Here is a 19949-nt window from a genome sequence, read left to right as displayed (position 1 = left end):
CTTGAGTTAGAGCGTAAGGAGCTGAGAGTACATGAGGAGCAAGGAGACTAGAGTTTGTAGCACAGATGATCAGAGAGGAGAGAGTAGCAGACAGAACCCTGGAAATCAAGAGAATGTCCCCCCAGAGTATTCAGCAGAGTATTGATCAGAACATATATGTGAGGAAACTAACCAAGGGAGGGGAAAGAACCACCTGAAAGGACTGCAGGGAACAGTAGCCAGCACTCACACAGGGCTAGGAATAAAGCCTGTTCCTATAAGGTAGACTGAAAAACCTGGGGTACAGTACTTGTCAAAAACTGTGAAGGGTCTGGGATTTCACCCTAATTGTAATCTAAAAAGATAAAACATTCTGTTTCATGGATACTGAAAGATGAAAGACTCCTGGGTCAGAGACAGAGTACTTTATTGCTCACAGAACAGCAAGTAGCATGATCATCTGGCATATTTATTCGTGTTGGTTGTCTGTTATGGACTGAATGTTTATGTCCTCTCAAAATTCTTATGTTGAAGTGCCAACCTCCAATGTAATGGTAGTGGAGTCTTTGAGAGGTAACTAGGTTTAGATGAGGTAATGAGGGTGGGTTCCCACAATAGGGTTAGTGTCCGTAAATGAAGAGACACCAGAAAGCTTGCTTCATTTTCTTCCCTCTGCCATGCAAGGATACAGTGAGAAGGCAGCTGTCTGCAACTTAGGAAGAGGGTTCTCACCAGAATCTGACCATGCCTGCACCTTGATCTTGGACTTCCCTGCCTCCAGAACTGTGAGAAATAAATGTCTGTCATATAAAAGCCACCCAGTCTATGGTATTTGTTACAGCAGCCTGAGCAGATTAAGACAGTTCCCCTTGTCCATGAGTCCCATGGAGGTGATTTGATATAGGCCTAGGTAAATGTTATAGATGCAGTGAATTCCCATCACAGCTGAGGAACACCAAGCTTGGGTAAGTCTACGTTTTCATAATAAGCAGTAAGCCCATGGGTCCCTAAGAGAATGCTAACAATTCAGGAAAGCTAACATAGGAAATCATTAGCACCCATCAAGCATGCAGGAACAAGATGATGGAATCACCTGGAACATAGGTCTGGGAAGATAATGAGGATAGGGAAGGAAGGGCCAGAGCATGGTTCAAAGGTACCTGGCTCATGGGCAAGAGATGACTCTTAAATAAAGAAAGAAGACGTGGCATGGTATAATGGAAAATCATCTCACCTGTAAAATAAGGATACTAATATTTACTTTGCAAGAAAATATTAGTGTCTGGCATATACAGTGCCTGGCATATAGCAGATGTTCAAATGGTACCTCCCTGAAGGACCAGAAAAGGAAGCATATATGGTACCAATAGAAAACAAGAATGCTTGAAAAGCACTGAGGCAAGTGCTCTGTGGAAAGACAGAGAGTGCTTTGCATTCAGGGAGACCTGGGCTTGAACAATTTGCTGCGTAACCTGGGGCATGTTATCTCCCCTCTCCGCTCCTCAGTTTCCTCATGTACAAAGTAGAGATGAAAATATCAATGCTGCAATATTTAGAAATAATGTATAAATTGTAACTGTCACCTGTTATGCCTTGATAACTAATAGCTATTATTTTATTATTATTAATATGATTGTTAAATTTGTCTTGAACTAGCCTTAGGCAAGTGCCACAGTGTGGAAGACTGCTCTATCAACCCTTCAGCCCTATTTTCTGAAAGTACAGAAAATAGCACTACTGCTGATATCCATTTGTCTTTCACTGACAGCAGGAGTAACAAGAGGCCAGGAAGCACCATCCAGAGTTACAAGGCATTCAAATTACAAGAAAGAAGTGTCACTAGCCACATTAACAACAGAATAGAACATTCTGCTGTAAGGTTCTTCCTTAGCCTTCTTACCAAATATTAGCAGAATGTCTATGCTCAAACATACTCCAAGTTCCTATTAATGGCTACTTGAGCCACCTTCATCTTTTTTTTTTTTTTTGCTATTACTTTTTTCATGAAAAACACTCAAATCTGTTCCTCATTTAAGGCACTAAGAAAATGAAATCTCACACACACAATCAGAGACTAGATCCAATTTATCTTCTTTCCATTAAGGGTAAGTCAAATGCTCTTAGCCAAATTTCCCAGTAAATCAAAGAAATCAATAATAAGGAAGAGCACACTGAATATTAGCTCTCAAAGGTTCATGAGAAAAAGAAACTGACACAGAAAGTCCCATCTGACTCATTCACCAAGGTGATCCACAGGTACTAAATTTTTCTAAACCAAAATCAAGACACATAGTATGGGAATTATGAGCATACTTATGAGGGAAAATGGTTAAATATCTAAAATCACTGCTATCCATTCACTTTTCTACCCAGACCTGGGATAAGTCAATAGCCCTAGACTTAGAACATTTTAACTGATTACCTCTGGGTACTGATTTTGCACACTATATAATTGCTTGGGTTAAGGGGAAGTAAACAAATGTAATTTCTACCAACAGAAAAGAAAATGAGCCAACAGAGATTCTAAGGGAAAGAACTCTAGTTGGAATGATGCATCAGGAGAGTACAGGAAGCAGTGTCCAAGACCAAAATGAATGCCTGGGTATTCTCAGTCAGAGGAGAAGGTGGTAGGCAAAGAGAATTTTGCTACAGATGAAACCAAATAGACTGAGTTCACAACAAGTATGAAAGTGGCCTCACAGCCTGGTAACACCTATTGTTATAATGAGGATAAGTGGTCACATGGCTTTTGACTACTCAGGGACAGCCCTCTGGAAAATAAGGCATCATGAAAGAAATTCATTTACCAATAATCTGAAATTAAAATACAGATGACTTTGCCAACACTGACCTGTACTCAGAACCTTTCTAGCTAGCCATGAGGAAAATTTGGTATAGTGGAAAAAGCCTTCCACTAGCAGTTAGTTGACTTGATTTTTGATACTTCCTCTATCTTGACTATTATTCTGTGGCTTTGTGTAATGTGGTCCATGCCCAGATAGAATTCAGTCGCTCTGGGACTGCTTGTGACCTGTTTTTGCTCATTCAAATTAACAAGATACTGATTATCACACATAGTGGGGATGACATAGGTGAAAATGATGGAGTAAGGGGTCCCAAGGGCCCATCTCTCCCCAAAAAGAAATAAAAACTGATGAAAACTATCAGAATCAAATTTATCAGAACTACAGAAAACAGTCAGAGCAAATACTTCAATAAGAAAAAGGTGACTAAAACCCAGTAACAGAGCTTTGTGGCATTTTAGCTTACTCCTGCTGCATCCACACCTTTTAAGCTTAGTGTGGGTCTTGAAAACATCAATCCACATTCCCAGAATCGGTTCCTGGTATGAGAGAGAGCAGACTGGACCTCGTTCTCAAAGAATTCTGACTGTTGGGTTTGATCTGGCTGGTGGTTCCCTGAAGGGCTAACACAAAAAGATTGTCTTTATTTTGCCTAAACTGGAACTCTCTCAGGGTACAAAAGTGAGTGCACAGAAGGCAGCATTTGTCAAAAACATTTTAAAGGCAAATGAACTAGCATCTTCCACCTGAGACAATGGATATCAGTTGGGGGAAACAAAAGACACAATGAAAAGCCAAAGGAAAGGCTGAGTAAGATGCTTTGGGGAATAAAAGTTCCCACATACTCCTGGAAACTTAAAACGCCATGCATATGCCCAACATAAAAAGCATGCTCAAAAACAAATGAAGAAGTCCCTAAGCCCTCTCCTCTGGCTGACATTCAAGCTCTGCACAAGCAGGAATGAGGGCAAAGGTAGACTTGTAAAATGCCTGAGTGTAGAAGGCCTGACCCAACACATATAGAAAGCCCAGCTACAAAGACAGAGAGCTTTTTTTTTGATCCAGGAGTTTAAGGAGATATTTGTCCAATCACTAGATAAACACTAAGCTAATGGAACAGACACTTCAGTGACCATTCAGGACAAATATACTGTCTTTACAAAATACACTAGATAAGTCACTAAACAAACAAAAAACTACAACCCATGACAAACAGAAATGAACCAACCCCATGAGGAGGGGGTAAATCTGATATTCAGTGTTACCGCATTTTAATTTTCAAAATGTCTAGTTTTCAACAACAAGAAGTTATTGAGGCATGCAAAGACATAAGAATGTATGGCCTATGTACAAGTGAAAAAACTAAATTAAAAGAAACCATCATTGAGGAAGCCCAAACATTGGACTTACTAGAGAAAAAGTTTAAATCAACTGTCTTAAATATGCTGAAAGAGCTTAAGGAAACAATGGACAAAGAACTAAAGAAAGTCAGAAGAACAATGTCTTGCCAAATAGAGCACATCAATAAAGAAACAGAAATTTAAAAATGGAAAAAAACAAATTCTGGTGCTAAAAAGTACAATAGCTGAAGAAATATTCACTAGAGGTTGAACAGTTAAACACCAAAGAACCCGAATAGCCAGGAAAATCTTGAGAGAAGAACAAAGCTGGAGTTATCATGCTCCCTGATTTCGAGCTATACTACAAAGCTACAGTAATCAAAACAGTATGGGACTGGCACAAAAACAGGCACATAGAGCAATGGAACAAAAGACAGAGCCTGGAAATGAGCACACACTTATACTGTCAATTAATCTATGACACAGGAGACAAGAATACACAATGGGGAAAAAACAGCCTCTTCAATAAATGGTGCTGGGAAAACTGGGCAGCTACATGCAAAAGAATCAAACTGGACTACTTTCTCACACCATATACAAAAATAAACTCAAAATGGATTAAAGACAAATGTAAAATCTGAAACCATAAAACTTCTAGATGAAAACATAGGCAATATGCTCTTTGACATCAGTCTTAGCAATACTTCTTTGAACATGTCTTCTCAGGCAAGAGAAGCAAGTGCAGAAATAAGTGAGTTGGACTACATCAAACTAAAAAGCCTTTGCACAGCGAAGGAAATCATCAACAAAACAGAAAGGCCACCCTACTGAATGGGAGAAGATATTTGCAAACAATATATTTCATAAGGGGTTAACATCAAATATATACAAAGAACTCATACAACTCAACGTGAATAAAGCAAACAACCCAATTTAAAAAAGCAGAGGACCTGAATAGACATTTTTTCAAAGAAGACATATAGATGGCCAACAGGAACATGAAAAGATGCTGAATATCACTAATCATCAGGGAAATACAAATCAAAACCAAAATGAGCTATCAACTCATTTTGATCAACACCTGTCAGAATGTCATTTATCAAAAAGACAACAAATAACATGTGTTGGCAAGGATGTGGATAAAAGGCAAACTGTGGGTGGGAATGTAAATTGATGCAGCCACTATGGAGAAGAGTATGGAGTTCCTCAAAAAATTAAAAACAGAACTATCATATGACCCGGAAATTCCACTCCTTCTTATTTATCTGAAGAAAACAAAACACTAATTAGAAAAGATATATGCACCCTTATATTCACTGTAACATTATTTATAATAGCCAAGATATGGAAGCAACCTAAGTGCCTATCAATAGATGAATGGATAAAGAAGATGCATGTGTGTGTGTGTGTGTGTGTGTGTGTGTGTGTGTGTGTATAATGGAGTATTAGTCATAAAAATTAATGAAATCTTGCCATTTGACACAACATGGATGGACCTAGTGCATATTATGTTAAGTAAAATAAGTCAGACATAGAAAGACAAACATTATGATTTCACTTACATGTGGAATCTAAAAAACAAATGAACAAACATAACCAAACAGAAACAGAGTCATAGATACAGAGAACAAAGAGATGTCTGCCACAGGGCAGGGGATGGGAAGAGGAAAGAAATAGGTGAGGGAGATAAGAGGTACAAACGTCCAGTTACAAAAAAATGAGTCACGGGTATGAAATGTACAGCATGGGAAATATAGTCAATAATTATGTAATATCTTTGTATGGTGACAAATGCTAACTAGACTTACCATGATCATTTTGAAATGTATAGAAATATTGAATCACTATTTTGTACACTGGGACCTAACAGTGTTATAAGTCAATTATACTTCAAAAACAAACTCAGAAAAAGAGATCAGATTTGTGGTAACCAAAGGTGGGGTGTAGGGGAGGGGGATTGGATGAAAGAGATCAAAAGGTACAAACTTCCAGTTATAAGATAAATAAGTACTAGGGATGTAATGTACAACATAACAAATATAATTAGCACTGCTGTATATTATATATGAAAGTTGTTAAGAGAGTAAATCCTAAGAGTTCTCATCACAAGGAAAACAATTTTTTTCTATTTCTTTAATTGTGTAACTACATGAGATGATGGATGCTCACTAAACTTATGGTGGTAATCATTTCATGATGTATGTAAGTCAAATCAGTACGCTATATACCTTAACTTATACAGTGCTGTATGTCAATTATATCTCAATAAAACTGGAGGGGAAAAAGTACCAAGAATATGAAAGTCAAGGAAACACTAAGGAACTGTTCTAGACTAAACAGACATTACCATTAAATGCAGCACATGATTATGCACTGGACCCTTTTGACATTATTGGAACGATTTGTGAAACTTGAACAGACTCAATGTTACAGCTAATAAACAAACTCAATGTTGCTGAATACAAAAAAAATATGCAAAAATCATTTCCATTTCTATACACTACCAATGAAACATCCAAAAAGAAAATTAAGGAAACAATTCCAGTTATAATAGCATCAAAAAGGATAAAATACTTACAAATAAATTTAACCAAGGAGGAAAAGACTTTTACACTGAAAACTACAAAACATTGCTGAAGAAATTAAAGAAAGCATAAATCAGTGGAAAGGTATCCTGTGTTCATGGATTGGAAAACTTAATATTGTTAACATGACAATTCTACCCAAAGTGATCACAATTTCAATGCAATCTCTATGAACATCCCAATGACTTTTTTACAGAAATGAAAAAACCCATCCTAAAAATCATATGGAATTTCAAGGGACCCTGAATAGCCAAACAATCTTGAAAAAGAAGAACAATATACAGGACTCATACTTCCTGATTTCAAAACTTACTATAAACCTACAGTAATCAAAACAGTGTGATACTAGCATAAGTAAAGGCGTATGGACCAATGGAATTGAATTGACAGCCTGGAACTAAACCTTCTCATCTATGGTCAACTGACTTTCAACAAGGATGCTGATACCATGTAATGAGGAAAGAACAGTCTTTTCAACAAATACTGCTGGGAAAACTAGATAACCACATGCAAAAGAATGAAGTTGGGCCTTTACCTTACATCATATACAAAACTTAACACGAATCAAAGATCTAAACTTAAGAGCTAAAACCATAGAACTCTTAGAAGAAAACATACAAGCAAGTCTGTATGACCTTGGATTTTACAATGGTTTCTCAAATATGACACCAAAAGGACAGGCAACAAAAGAAAATATAGACTTCATTAAAATTAAAACTTTTGTGCAAAGGACACTATCAAGGGAGTAAAAAAACAATCCACAGAATGGGAGAATGTATTTGCAAATCATATAGCTGACAAGGGTTTAGTGTCCAGAATATATAAAGAACCCTTGAAACAAAAAAAAATTTTTTTAATGGGGAAAGGACATTAATAGGCATCTCTTCAAAGAACATATACACATGCCCAATAAGCATATGAAAAGATGCTTAGTATCATTAGTCATTAGGGAAATGCAAATAAAACCATCTCATTGGAGATCACATTTACTGAGATGGCTGTGATTTTTAAAATAGGGAAAATAACAAGTGTTGGTGAAAGTATCAAGAAATTGGAGCCCTCATACATTGCTGGTGAGAATGTAAAATTGGGGAATTCCCTGGCGGTCCAGCGGATAGGACTCCACACTTTCACTGCAGAGGGCATGGGTCAGGGAATTAAGATCCCGCAAGCCGTGGGGTGCAGCCAAAAGAAAAAAAGAAGAAGAAGAAGAATGTAAAATTGTACACCCACTGTGGAAAACAGTTTAGTGGTTCCTCAGAAAGTTAAACACATAATTTTCATATGACCCAGCAATTCCACTCCTATATATACACACACACACACACACACACACACACACACCCCCCCAAAAGAAACAAAATTAGAGATTCAAACAGATACTTGCACACCAATGTTCATAGCAGCATTACTCACAATAGTCAAAAGGTAGAAAAAATCCATGTGTCCATCAAAAGATGAATGGGTAAGCAAAATGTGGTATAGTCTAGTCTTTTTATTCATGGTTATTATAAGGTTGCTGTGAACACCAAATTAGCAAATCCTAAACCATTGTTCCTAGGGGAACTTCAGTTTCAGGTTGCTCAAGCCTCTGATCACAATATTTTCATCATCCAATCAATACACAACCTTGCCTTATGTGTGTTTTTTATTTAATATATATTGTTGATTTATTAACATTGAATTCACAGCCAACAGCACTATAACTCTTACCTGAACAAAGCTAATCTAATAATATATTTTCTCCATAAGGCACATTAGAGCTTTCCTGTGCTTAGAAACACTAGATAGCATTTCAACACTATATTCAGTGTCAATTTTAAGCAGAAAAATCACCCCAAAAGGAAAAAAAAAAAACAAACTAAAACCACGGCACTAACTACACTTCAAAGAAGACACTTATTTATGAAAGCTAAAACAAGAAGGCAGAGCATCACCTCATTCAACCTTAACTGGGAACATGTACATCAGGAGATTCAAACTTTTTGTCACTCTACAAAAAATTTGCTCTGCAGATGACTACAAAAATGCCATTAGTATTAACTTAGGGATTACAAATAAATCTTAGGGAGTAGGTGAATTCTCAAATACAGAATCCATGAATAATCAAAATCAACTGTACTTACATACAATGGAATATTAGTCATTAAAGGAAATGAAGTTCTGATACATGCTACAATATGGTTGAACCTTGAAAACATGATGCTAAGTGAAATAAGCCAGACACAAAATGACAAATACTGTATGAGTCCACCTATATGAAATACCGAAATAGGAAATTCATAGAAACAGAAAGTAGATTAGAGGTTACCAGGGGTTGGGTAAAGGGTAGTATGAGAAGTTATTGCTTGATGGGTGTAGAGTTTCTGTTTGGGGTGATGAAAATCTTTGGACATGAGACAGTGGTGATGGGTGCACAACACTGTGGATATAACTAATGCCATCAAATTGTACACTTAAAAATAGTTACAATGGTAAATTTTATGTTATATATATTTTACCACAATAAACACTAAACAAAAAATACACATGATATCTACCCAAATGAAATTTTGTTTTTATGTTACAGAACAAAAATACAAACGTTTGAGTATTCACAGTCATACCCTACCTCACCCCCACCTCAAAGGATGCAGCTATGTTTAACAACTTGCCTCCTGAACTTCTGATTTGGCGAAGACATTAAACTGGAGAAGTCGAAGGACAGATTTGATTTTGGAAGGGGCAGTCACTCACTCATAGAGGTAAAACTAGATCTGGGAAGGCATAGAGAGAGAACAAGGTATGGAAGAGCCAGCACAGACAGCCAGATCTTGGGGAATTTCAGGGAGAGTAGACAAGAGATGGAGGGCAACTGCCATACAGTGTGAGTTACCGGAAAAGAGATGGGAAATGAGGATTCTAAGAGGTTTCACTCTGGACTGTAATTTTCATCCGTTTCTGGTACCTTATCAAAAAACATTACTAAAAACAATACTTCCGAAGTTTTCCTTAGGGTGGGGATTTGTGTTTTCTTTTGGATGTAACACTTTATTGAGACTGGCCAGCTTTATTCACATTACATTAAACAATGGTTAGAGGGGTTGTTTAACTCAGAACTTTATGAAAATGAACAAAGGAATGTGTTAAGAATGACTATACCAAATATCCGTACTGAGAACAATATACACTTAATTCTCATGCCTAGATATACGGAACTACAAAGAATGCAAATGATTCTGATTTCAGTCACTAGCTCTTTCTAACTGGTATCAACCATGTTCTTTGCTTTGTAACAAACTACCCCCAAAACCTAGTGACTTAAAACAATAACCATTTAGTTATATCTCATGATTTTACAGGTTATGAATTCCAGCAGAGCTTGACTGGGTGGTTCTTCTGTTCCACATGACCAACTGGGATCACTTAGTGGTATTCAACTGGTGGCTTCACTCATATTCCTGGTGCCCTGTCGAGGACGGCTGGAAGACCCAACTCAATGGGACACCTTTCTCTTTCTATGGAGTCTCAAGGCTTCTCCACATGTCCTCTCAGCAGGATATTGAGACCTTTTACATGATATCTCAGTGCTCCAGAAAACCAAAGGGGAAGCTGCCAGTACTCTCACTGGCGAGGCCCAGAACTGACTTAGCATCATTTCTACATATTTCATTAGCCAGAAGAGGGACTAGCCAGCCCAGATTCAAGTATAGGGGAGATAGGTATCAACACTTGGTGGGAAAAATGCCAAAGAATTTGAAGCCATCTTTAATTTCCCACAAACACTTAACCAAAAGGGCTGGGGGCCATCTATTCCAATTCAGATCATCTCCTGTCCTACACTGCTTATTCCACACAGTCAATTTTGTCTCTGGGGTGGTTGTTTTATACTTTATGATGCCTATTAATAATGGAAATGAAGTGTATGCCATGAAACTTAGGCTTTAAGATCTTTTTTGAAATCTCTGATGAATAAAAGAGGTGGACAGAAGTTTCAGTCATTTCAAGGATTGCAAGGAGTTCTCTCTCTCTAGAGATGAAGCCTTCATTTTATTCTTGGGGAAAATTGTGTAGTCACTATTAAGGTCCATGCAAAGTCTACAGATGGAAATTTCAACTCTACCACTGAATAAATTGGGTATATCTTTAGCTGGAGTTAAGAATATTTTTAATACAAATTTATATTGGATTGTCTCTGAAAATTATTTTTTGTTCATAGAAATTCTAAGTAGGTCTTTTTGTCCAAATATTTGCTCCCAGGAAATTGGGAGAACAAAACCATGCCAACAAGAGTATGTAGATCTAATCGTTTCTTCATCTCATAATGGAATAAAGGCTGTGAAAAGAAAATGAACTGAATGTACATTAAGTGTTCTGGTTTTGCAGTATAAATTGTTCATGGTTGAGCAAGGACTATTTCTGAAGCTTTATGCAACCTAAGGGTGAGTAGAAAAATGTTGCTAGACTATGTATGAACTGAAACAGTATTACACCTGAACAGTTACTTGTGACTAAAGAAATAAACATGGACTTTGTTTTTTGTTTAGTTTTTGTTTTGTTTTGTTTTTGTTAAGAGATGATGTTATGAGACTTTCTGTGCAGCAATGTAGCTTTGGTTGCCTAGGGGACAAAATTTCATATATAGCTAGAGAGACAGACATTCTCCCTACTTACACAAAGAGCCCTACATTCCTCTGACAGCCCAAGGAGAGGTACCTCTGGAAGATGGCACGTTAGGCACAGATGCTGACAATCATCTGAAGGATAACCCCAATACAAGCTACAGTAAGGCATCCTAAAATGCTTCAGGGGAAGTGGCTATCGGCTGGAGGGGAAGGTGGAACACAAGGAAAATATCAAAGCAGTTGTGATGTGGTAGAGGGCAGACAGATTTGTGAAAACATTCACTGGATACTTTCAGGAACTCCCAGATATGTGGAGAGGAGAATGGGTGCTAAGGTCAAGATAGCAAGCCAATAGGAGTTCAAGCTATGGTAATCTGATCATTAAATGTTAGTGTGTCAGGGAACGATTTCTTAAACAAGACTCAAAAAGCTTAAATCATAAAGGAAGACTGATAAATATGAGCACACTAACTCAAGAAATTCTAATGATCAAAAGTCACTATGAAGAAAGTAAAACAAGCCACAACCTGGAGAAAGATATCTGTAACACATATAACAAAAGTATTAGTACGGAGATTATATTAATAACTCCTAAAAATAAATTTTAAAGCAATATCCAATATAAAAATGGGCAAAAGACACAAACAAGCATATCACAGAAGATGAAACCTGAATGGCCAATAACCATATGAAAAACTGCGTAAACTCATCAGTAACCAAAGAAAAGCAAAATCACAAAGAGTTAATACAATACACTCACTAAAGAAAAAAATAAGAGTTTTGTAATACCAAGCATTGCCTAAGAATTTGGTACACCAAAATTCTCATACATTGCTTGAAATATAAATATGTTCAGTGATTTTGGAATTTAAAAAGGTTTTGCATTATTTGGAAAAGTAGAAGACATGCATATCCTACTGTATAGCAATTCTATTCCTAGGTATTTATCCTGGAGAACTTCTCACACTTCCAACAATATTCATATACAGGATTCCAATACAGCAACATGCTAAATGTTCGTTGGCACAATAGACAAATTGTTACATAGTTATATGATGGAATATTATACATCAGTGAAAATGAATCAACTATAGATACATGCAACAACATAGAACAACCCTTGAATATAAAGTAAAAAATCATGCCCCAGAAAAATATATACAGCATGATACAATTTTTATGAAGCTCAAAATTTAGCAAAAATAAGCAATAAATTGTTTAAGAATATCTACATATATGGGAAAGCTCTAAAGAAATTCAAAGGAATACTAAAATACTAACTTCAGGACAGTAGTTACCTCTGAGACACAGCAGTGATATGATATCAGGGAAGAACACACAAGAATTTCAACAGTATTTGTCATTTGCTAGTTCTGTGATAAAGTGTTGGTTTAGAGTTGTTTTATTATTATGACCAATAACTTTCATATATGTTACATGTATCCTTTTGTGTGGATCAAATATTTCATACAAAAATTATGGAAACTTTTTCCATTGGAAAAAAGTTAATGTGATCACATTTTACCATAGGCTTGTGATGAAGCATAAACACGTACCTTAGGCAGACAAAGCTTGGCTAAGAGACTGTTAGAAGCCCTATCATTTTAAAAAATAAAAGCATACTCATTTTCAGTTACATAGCATGCCATTACGAACAATGCCTACAGGCGGGCTCCTAAGAGGCCCCCCGGGAAGGTGCTCATTACTTTGGTAAATTAACCATAGTCCTGAGTTTGGCCCTCTGCCTTGCAACCTCTGAAGTCAGATACTGTCAGCTCACTGAGAGCACATCCACCTCTCAACAATGCATGCACACTAAATATGCTCCTTAGACTAAGACAGACACCAAAATGCCAATTCATTTATTGACAAAGTAAAATATAATTCTCACATGGACTGGAATAATCAAGGCAGGATGATGAGAGAATTCTCTCCCAGTAATCACACCACATGGATGGCCAAATCACAATAAAAGGTTATTTTTTTAAATTTACATTGAGAATTAACTGTCACAGGCACCAGATTATTCATAGTTTATATGAATAGTGTATTTTTCTCCTTGTAGTTATGGTTCATGGAAAGCCACATCATACTCAGAAAGTTATCTGATGAGCTTGAAATTGTAACAAAGAGGATAAAGTTAATCAAATGCTTAAAATCATCAGGGTAGCTTGATGAATCCATCTCATTGGGATGCTGTCAATAATAAGTCAAAGTACTAGATGTAAATTGGCTCAGGCTCTCTCTTGCACTGAGCATGCTTGGGTGGACACAGCTACCATGTAGCTTCTTGAGTCTCCTTTTTCTATGCTTATGGAATTGATCACATCCTCTTATTGATACAGGTCTTTATTTAGACATATTTATTTATCTTTATTTAGACATATTTAGACAATATTACAGTAGTTCTGGTCTTAGACATCTTCTCTTGGGTGACAGTATAGATCTACCCTGATCTACGTGTTGATTTCAAAGGGCAATGTGTCCCCTTCATTTTTCCATATTCTTGTGGACACCTCATTAAAGCTCCCCCCAAGTACTTATACTTCCTATTTCCTAATGAATGTAAAGTACCATGAGTAAAATACAAATAACCACAAAATAGTTCAATAAAGATCAGACAGGAACTAGATACCATTAAAAAGAAAGGGAGTTATAGCTGTACCAGAAACTAAAGATGAGATCATTACTATTATTGAGTTTTCAATACAGCAATGCATATCCTGACAGCCAAGTCAGAAAGGAAAGGCAAAAACAAGCTGCACTTCCCAAAAGAGGATATAAATATTATTTGGGAAGACCTCATGTAGAGTCTGTCTGGTATATTATTTAAGTTGCCTCTTTGTTAACTTTGTAGAAAATATCACTGCTCTTCCTAGACAAAGAGGTCATAACTGACCCAAGATCAGTAGACTGAAGTATTTTTTGTAGCTTGATCGGAGCCAGCCATCTTTCCCTGACTCTGGAAAATAATCATTTGTGACCAAGGTTGCAAGTACCACCTGAAGCTTTTGAAGACAAGTTACCTAACTGTCCCTTCACAAAAATAAAACTTTAGCCATGGCTTCCTTAGCCCCAAACTGAGCAAATCACTGAGTTGGCTGGCCACTAATTTCCCTAAGCCCTATAGTAGTGAATCTTGGGTATATATAGCACCCAAGCAGACTTTACCATTCTTAGGAGCCCACAGACAGTGAAAGGCAAGAAAAGCCCAGAGTTAAATTTAAGAGTCAATAGATAAATACCAATGTCACAGCCTTATTCACATAACAAATGTGCCTGAGGAAACAACATACCCATATTTCTTCTAGGAAATATTTTCCAAAGATGCAAACGCATTCCCGTAATGAGGTACATTTTTCTCATACTGAATTAATCAGGGTCCCCCCTCAGGAAAAAGATGGCACACTCAAAAGGATAATTTAATAAAGGGACTATTTATTATGCTGTAAAAAAAATTTAAGGGAAATCAACAAGGGAAGCTGAAGCATTTCAAGGTTAGCAACAGAGACAAGACGCCTTTACCACCACCCTTATCAAAGGGTGCAGTGGAGGAAGGAGTAACCAGAATCTGTAGAGAACTTCAAGGGAGAGCTACCAGATAGGAACTGAGGTATTCAGTAGAGGAACAAAGTTAAATCCAAACCATCTCAGGAAGGGAGTCTGGAATAGACATCTCAATCTCTCTTTTCTCCTACTCTCCAACTTCCTGTTGGCACCACCACTTCACTAAACCCAAATCAAAAGGCAGAGGGAAAGGGAGCTCATTAATGCAGTCCATTAAGACCGGCCTCCCAGGGCACAAAGTAGGTGTAGGGGAGGAAAAATAATTTTCCCTCTTGTTGACTTTAAAAAAATGCACAACATGAGAGTTGAGAGTTAAGTTTTATTGGGGGCAAAATGAGGACTGTGGCCCTGGAGACAGCATTTCAGATAGCTCTGAGAAACTGCTCCAAAGAGGTAGAGGGGGAAGGTCAGTATATATGTGATTTTGGTGAAGGGGGAGTACATGCAATCGAGCACATATTTTTTGCAGAAGGTTTCTGCTAGTCACGAGGAGCAGACATCACCATGAAGGATTTTACTGTTTTTCTATATATGAGGAGATACAAGAATTGGGCTCATAAAATCAGCTCCTGAAAATATCTAACTATCTGAAGACCTGTTCTGACAGTTTTTCCCAGAGCACAGAGTGCCTCATTCCTGATCTCCTTCCAGGGGTGTGTTAAAAATCAACAGCTGTAGCAGCACATGATTTAATCCTTGTAGAGGTAGATGACAAGTGCCAATGGTGAGTGCCAACTGTAGTTGACACTCTACCCTTCTAGGGTCTTGGCTGGAACTGCCCTCCCAGCCCCGTGATAAAAGACAGATTAACACAAGAAAAACAAACAGAAATTTAATAACATGTATACCTTCCATATATATGTGAGATACCCAGGAAAACTGAGTAGCTCTCCGAAATAGCCCAAGCCACCACTTTATATGCCATACTCATCTAAAGGCAAAAAAAGACTGGGGGTTGAGATGAAGTTGTAGGAGGTTATCAGGCAAAGCACAGTAAACCAGGGTATGGTTGTTATGCAGATTTAAGTCAATGCCTTCTCCATTGATAAGTGTTTCTAGAAATTTAATCATTTTCCTTTTTCTGGTACAGAAAGGGAGACACCCTTACAAACGGAGATCTCCCTTATAAAATGGTAATTTCTATTCAGTTTTCAGAGCTTTTCCAATGTCTGCTGTTTCTTAAAAATAACCAGCTCAAGATAATTTTTATGCCAAAAAGATGTATTTCGCAGTGACTTATTCTGCGCTTCTTCACAGATCAGAAAATTCTGCCTCAGAGAGATGAATTGCCTAAGGTCACACAGCTACTAAATGGCAGAGGCAAAACCTGAATGAAAGATCTCTGATTCCTCTTTTTTTTAACATCTTTATTGGGGTGTAATTGCTTTACAATGGTGTGTTAGTTTCTGCTTTATAACAAAGTGAATCAGTTATACATATACATATGTTCCCATATCTCTTCCCTCTTGCGTCTCTCTCCCTCCCTCCCACCCTCCCTATCCCACCCCTCTAGGTGGTCACAAATCATGAGCTGATCTCCCTGTGCTATGCGGCTGCTTCCCACTAGCTATCTACCTTACGTTTGGTAGTGTATATATGTCCATGACTCTCTCTCGCTTTGTCACAGCTCACCCTTCCACCTCCCCATATCCTCAAGTCCGTTCTCTAGTAGGTCTGTGGCTTTATTCCTGTCTTACCCCTAGGTTCTTCATGACATTTTTTTTCCTTAAATTCCATATATATGTGTTAGCATACGGTATTTGTCTTTCTCTTTCTGACTTACTTCACTCTGTATGACAGACTCTAGGTCTATCCACCTCATTACAAACAGCTCAATTTCGTTTCTTTTTATGGCTGAGTAATATTCCATTGTATATACGTGCCACATCTTCTTTATCCATTCATCCGAAGATGGGCACTTAGGTTGTTTCCTTCTCCAGGCTATTGTAAATAGAGCTACAATGAACATTTTGGTACATGACTCTTTTTGAATTATGGTTTTCTCAGGGTATATGCCCACTAGTGGAATTGCTGGGTCATATTGTAGTTCTATTTGTAGTTTTTTAAGGAACCTCCATACTGTTCTCCATAGTGGCTGTACCAATTCACATTCCCACCAGCAGTGCAAGAGTGTTCCCTTTTCTCCACACCCTCCTCCAGCATTTATTGTTTCTAGATTTTTTGATGATGGCCATTCTGACTGGTGTGACATGATATCTCATTGTAGTTTTGATTTGCATTTCTCTAATGATTAATGATGTTGAGCATTCTTTCATGTGTTTGTTGGCAGTCTGTATATCTTTGGAGAAATGTCTATTTAGGTCTTCTGCCCATTTTTGAAGAGAAGAATTAGAGTGAACTTCTTGATAGCCCTGACCATTTTCCCCACCTCGTTTGTTGCTTGGTGCAGAGAGGAAATGAGAACAAAAGAGTAGGAGAAAAGAAGCAAAGAGAGCTAGGGGAAGGTACTGAGGTTATCAACAATTAATAAACATGCAATCCAGCACTCAGACCAAATGATAACACAAAATGTATTTATATTGACAAAGCACCATAGCCAAAGGTTTACACACATGAATAAGCATATGTAACATACTGGGATGTTTTCTCAAATACGCCAAGATTTATGAAGTCTGGCAACAATCCTTTTGGTTTTTCTTACAACAGTTGCTAATTCCCTCTGTGACTTCTAATAGCCCAATTTTCTAAAAGTTGGATCGGTGTAAATGTAGAAGATACTCTATTGCAAAAAATACAGTTCAAAAATGAAGTTACCCTTGGGTTAAATCTGTCCAGGCCAGAAAGATGCCCTGTTTCTATTTTTTTCTGCATTCCCTCTAGAAAGAGAGAATCACCACTCCATACAAGGTTTAAGCCTCAGCTCTGAAATAACTTGCTATCTGAACTAGGGCAAGCTACTCTTCCTTTTTAACTCTTGGATTCCTCCTATGTAAAGTGGGTGTACAGGACTAGATGATTTCTAAAATTCAACCTTAATGTTGCCATTATTTGTTCTATAGTTCTAATGCTTAATAATTACCTAAGGCTATGAATTTACACAATTCTGTAACATAAATCAAAAGGAGCCAGAAAGCCAGTTTTATTTCCTAATGGACCCTTAGTTGGAAAGGATTGGACTTAAAAGACATTTTATCAGAAGCAAAAAATATCTTACCCCCTCCCCTAGCTGGTCACAGTCTGACTGAAATAACTGAAAGGACTTTTTAAAAGAATAAAACTTTATCAAGACATAAACTGACAATCTTTAAGGAATTCTTGGAATGTAAAAGTCAAATGGTACTGGATTGATGGATAAGCAGAGAAGATGAAACCTCATCCCAGGACAGTAAAAGGAAGTGTAGTTTTTCTAAAAAGAGCCACAAATGAAAATGTAAACAGGAGAAAATAAAACCATAGGCAGAGATTGGGCCCAGGAGCAATCATCAGTTTACTTCATTTAATAAATTACATTCAAAACATCTGAATCAAGGGGATTCCACCCCCGCCTCTCAGATATAAGAAGAGCAACTGGCAACAGCAGCTTTTGCTTCTTGGACAGCTATTCTCAAACTTGAGCATGTATCAGAATCGCTTGAAGAACTTGTTAAAACACAAGTTTCTGGGATTTATCCCCCCAAATTTCTTATTCAATATGTCTGGGATGGGGCCTAACAATTTGTATTTCTGCTAAGATTTCAGATGATGCTCATGATACTGGTTTAGGGACCTTACTTTGAGAGCCCTAGAATAAAGCCCCCAAATCCTATCTTTTAAAAAGTACTCAGTCAACATAGGGATCATTCCTAATATTGGGTGTTAGACCCTATCAGCAAAACAGCTTAGAGACTGTAGTAACACAATTGATAAAGGAAGGGAAAATAAAGGAAAACTATTTCTACTCAGGAATAATAATCATTAAATCGTTTAAACCACACTCCCAGTAAATCTCAATTTACTTTGGAAATTGTGGGTAGCCATTGTGAATCCATGTGCCTGACCCTTGAACCCATGTGCTATAGGAAGATCTGCCCATCAATACTCCATATACACTTAAAAGAATCAAATCAGCCATCCGTTTCAAAGTAGTTTACTGATAACAAAGGGGGAAAACTTACTTGTACTAATCAATATAATCCTTTTATTTGTAGATATGATTGGACAACTAATGATAGCCAGACATCTGGAAAAAAAAAAGCATCAAAGAGAAGGATCAAGAACAACAAAAAGGAACACCATAGAGGAGAAAGTAATAAGAGAAAGGAAAACTGAGATAGCGACATAATTCAAAGAATAAAAACAACTTTAAAAATTCTAATTATAATCCTCATAGATATTTTAAAAGATATGACATCCATAAAAGAGCACACTCTGATATGTAAAAAGAAAAACAAAAGAGTTCTTGTACATTAAAACTATTATTACCCTAGAACTTTTTTCATCTCAACAGATAAGATGAAACCACTCAATCTAAAAAATGAAGTCAAGGAAATCTTCAAGGACATAGAGAAAAAAGAGAGAAAGATGGAAATTATGAGAAAAGAGTTAAGATAACTGAAGGATAGATTGAGGATGCTGAACAAGTATTTAAAATGAGTCCAGAATAAAAGAATAGAGGCAATGAAAGAAAAAATATAGAAGAAAACTTCCCTGAACTTAAAACAAACTTTATATCTTTTTTTAATTTTTGAACTTTATTCTATTTATTTTTTTATACAGCAGGTTCTTATTAGTTATCCATTTTGTATATATCAGTGTATACATGTCAATCCCAATCTCCCAATTCAGCACACCACCACCAACACCCATCCCCGCAGCTTACCTCCCTTGGTGTCCATACGTTTGTTGTCTACCTCTGTGTCTCCCATTCTGGGGCTTGTCTTTCCATCTTCTTTATGTTTTCCTTTGCTGTACATTCTTCCCTGATTGCTGTGGCTAAAACTTCCAAAACTACGCTGAATAATAGTGGCAAGAGTGGACATCCTTGTCTTGTTCCTGATCTTACAGGAAATGCTTTCACTTTTTAACCACCAAGAATGATGTTTCCTGTAGGTTTGTCGTATAATGGCCTTT

General features: G+C 37.1%; 1 protein-coding gene across 7 annotated transcripts in view; it reads right to left on the bottom strand.

Moving 5' to 3' along the window:
- Window positions 1-19949, bottom strand: part of LOC307180253 (uncharacterized protein) — a 1346125-nt gene that overhangs the window by 1060191 nt on the left and 265985 nt on the right. The window lies entirely within an intron of this gene.

The sequence above is a fragment of the Stenella coeruleoalba genome, assembly GCF_951394435.1.
Source record: "Stenella coeruleoalba genome assembly, chromosome: X".
NCBI classification, from domain to species: domain Eukaryota; kingdom Metazoa; phylum Chordata; class Mammalia; order Artiodactyla; family Delphinidae; genus Stenella; species Stenella coeruleoalba.
This window is presented reverse-complemented; position numbering and strand designations above follow the sequence as displayed.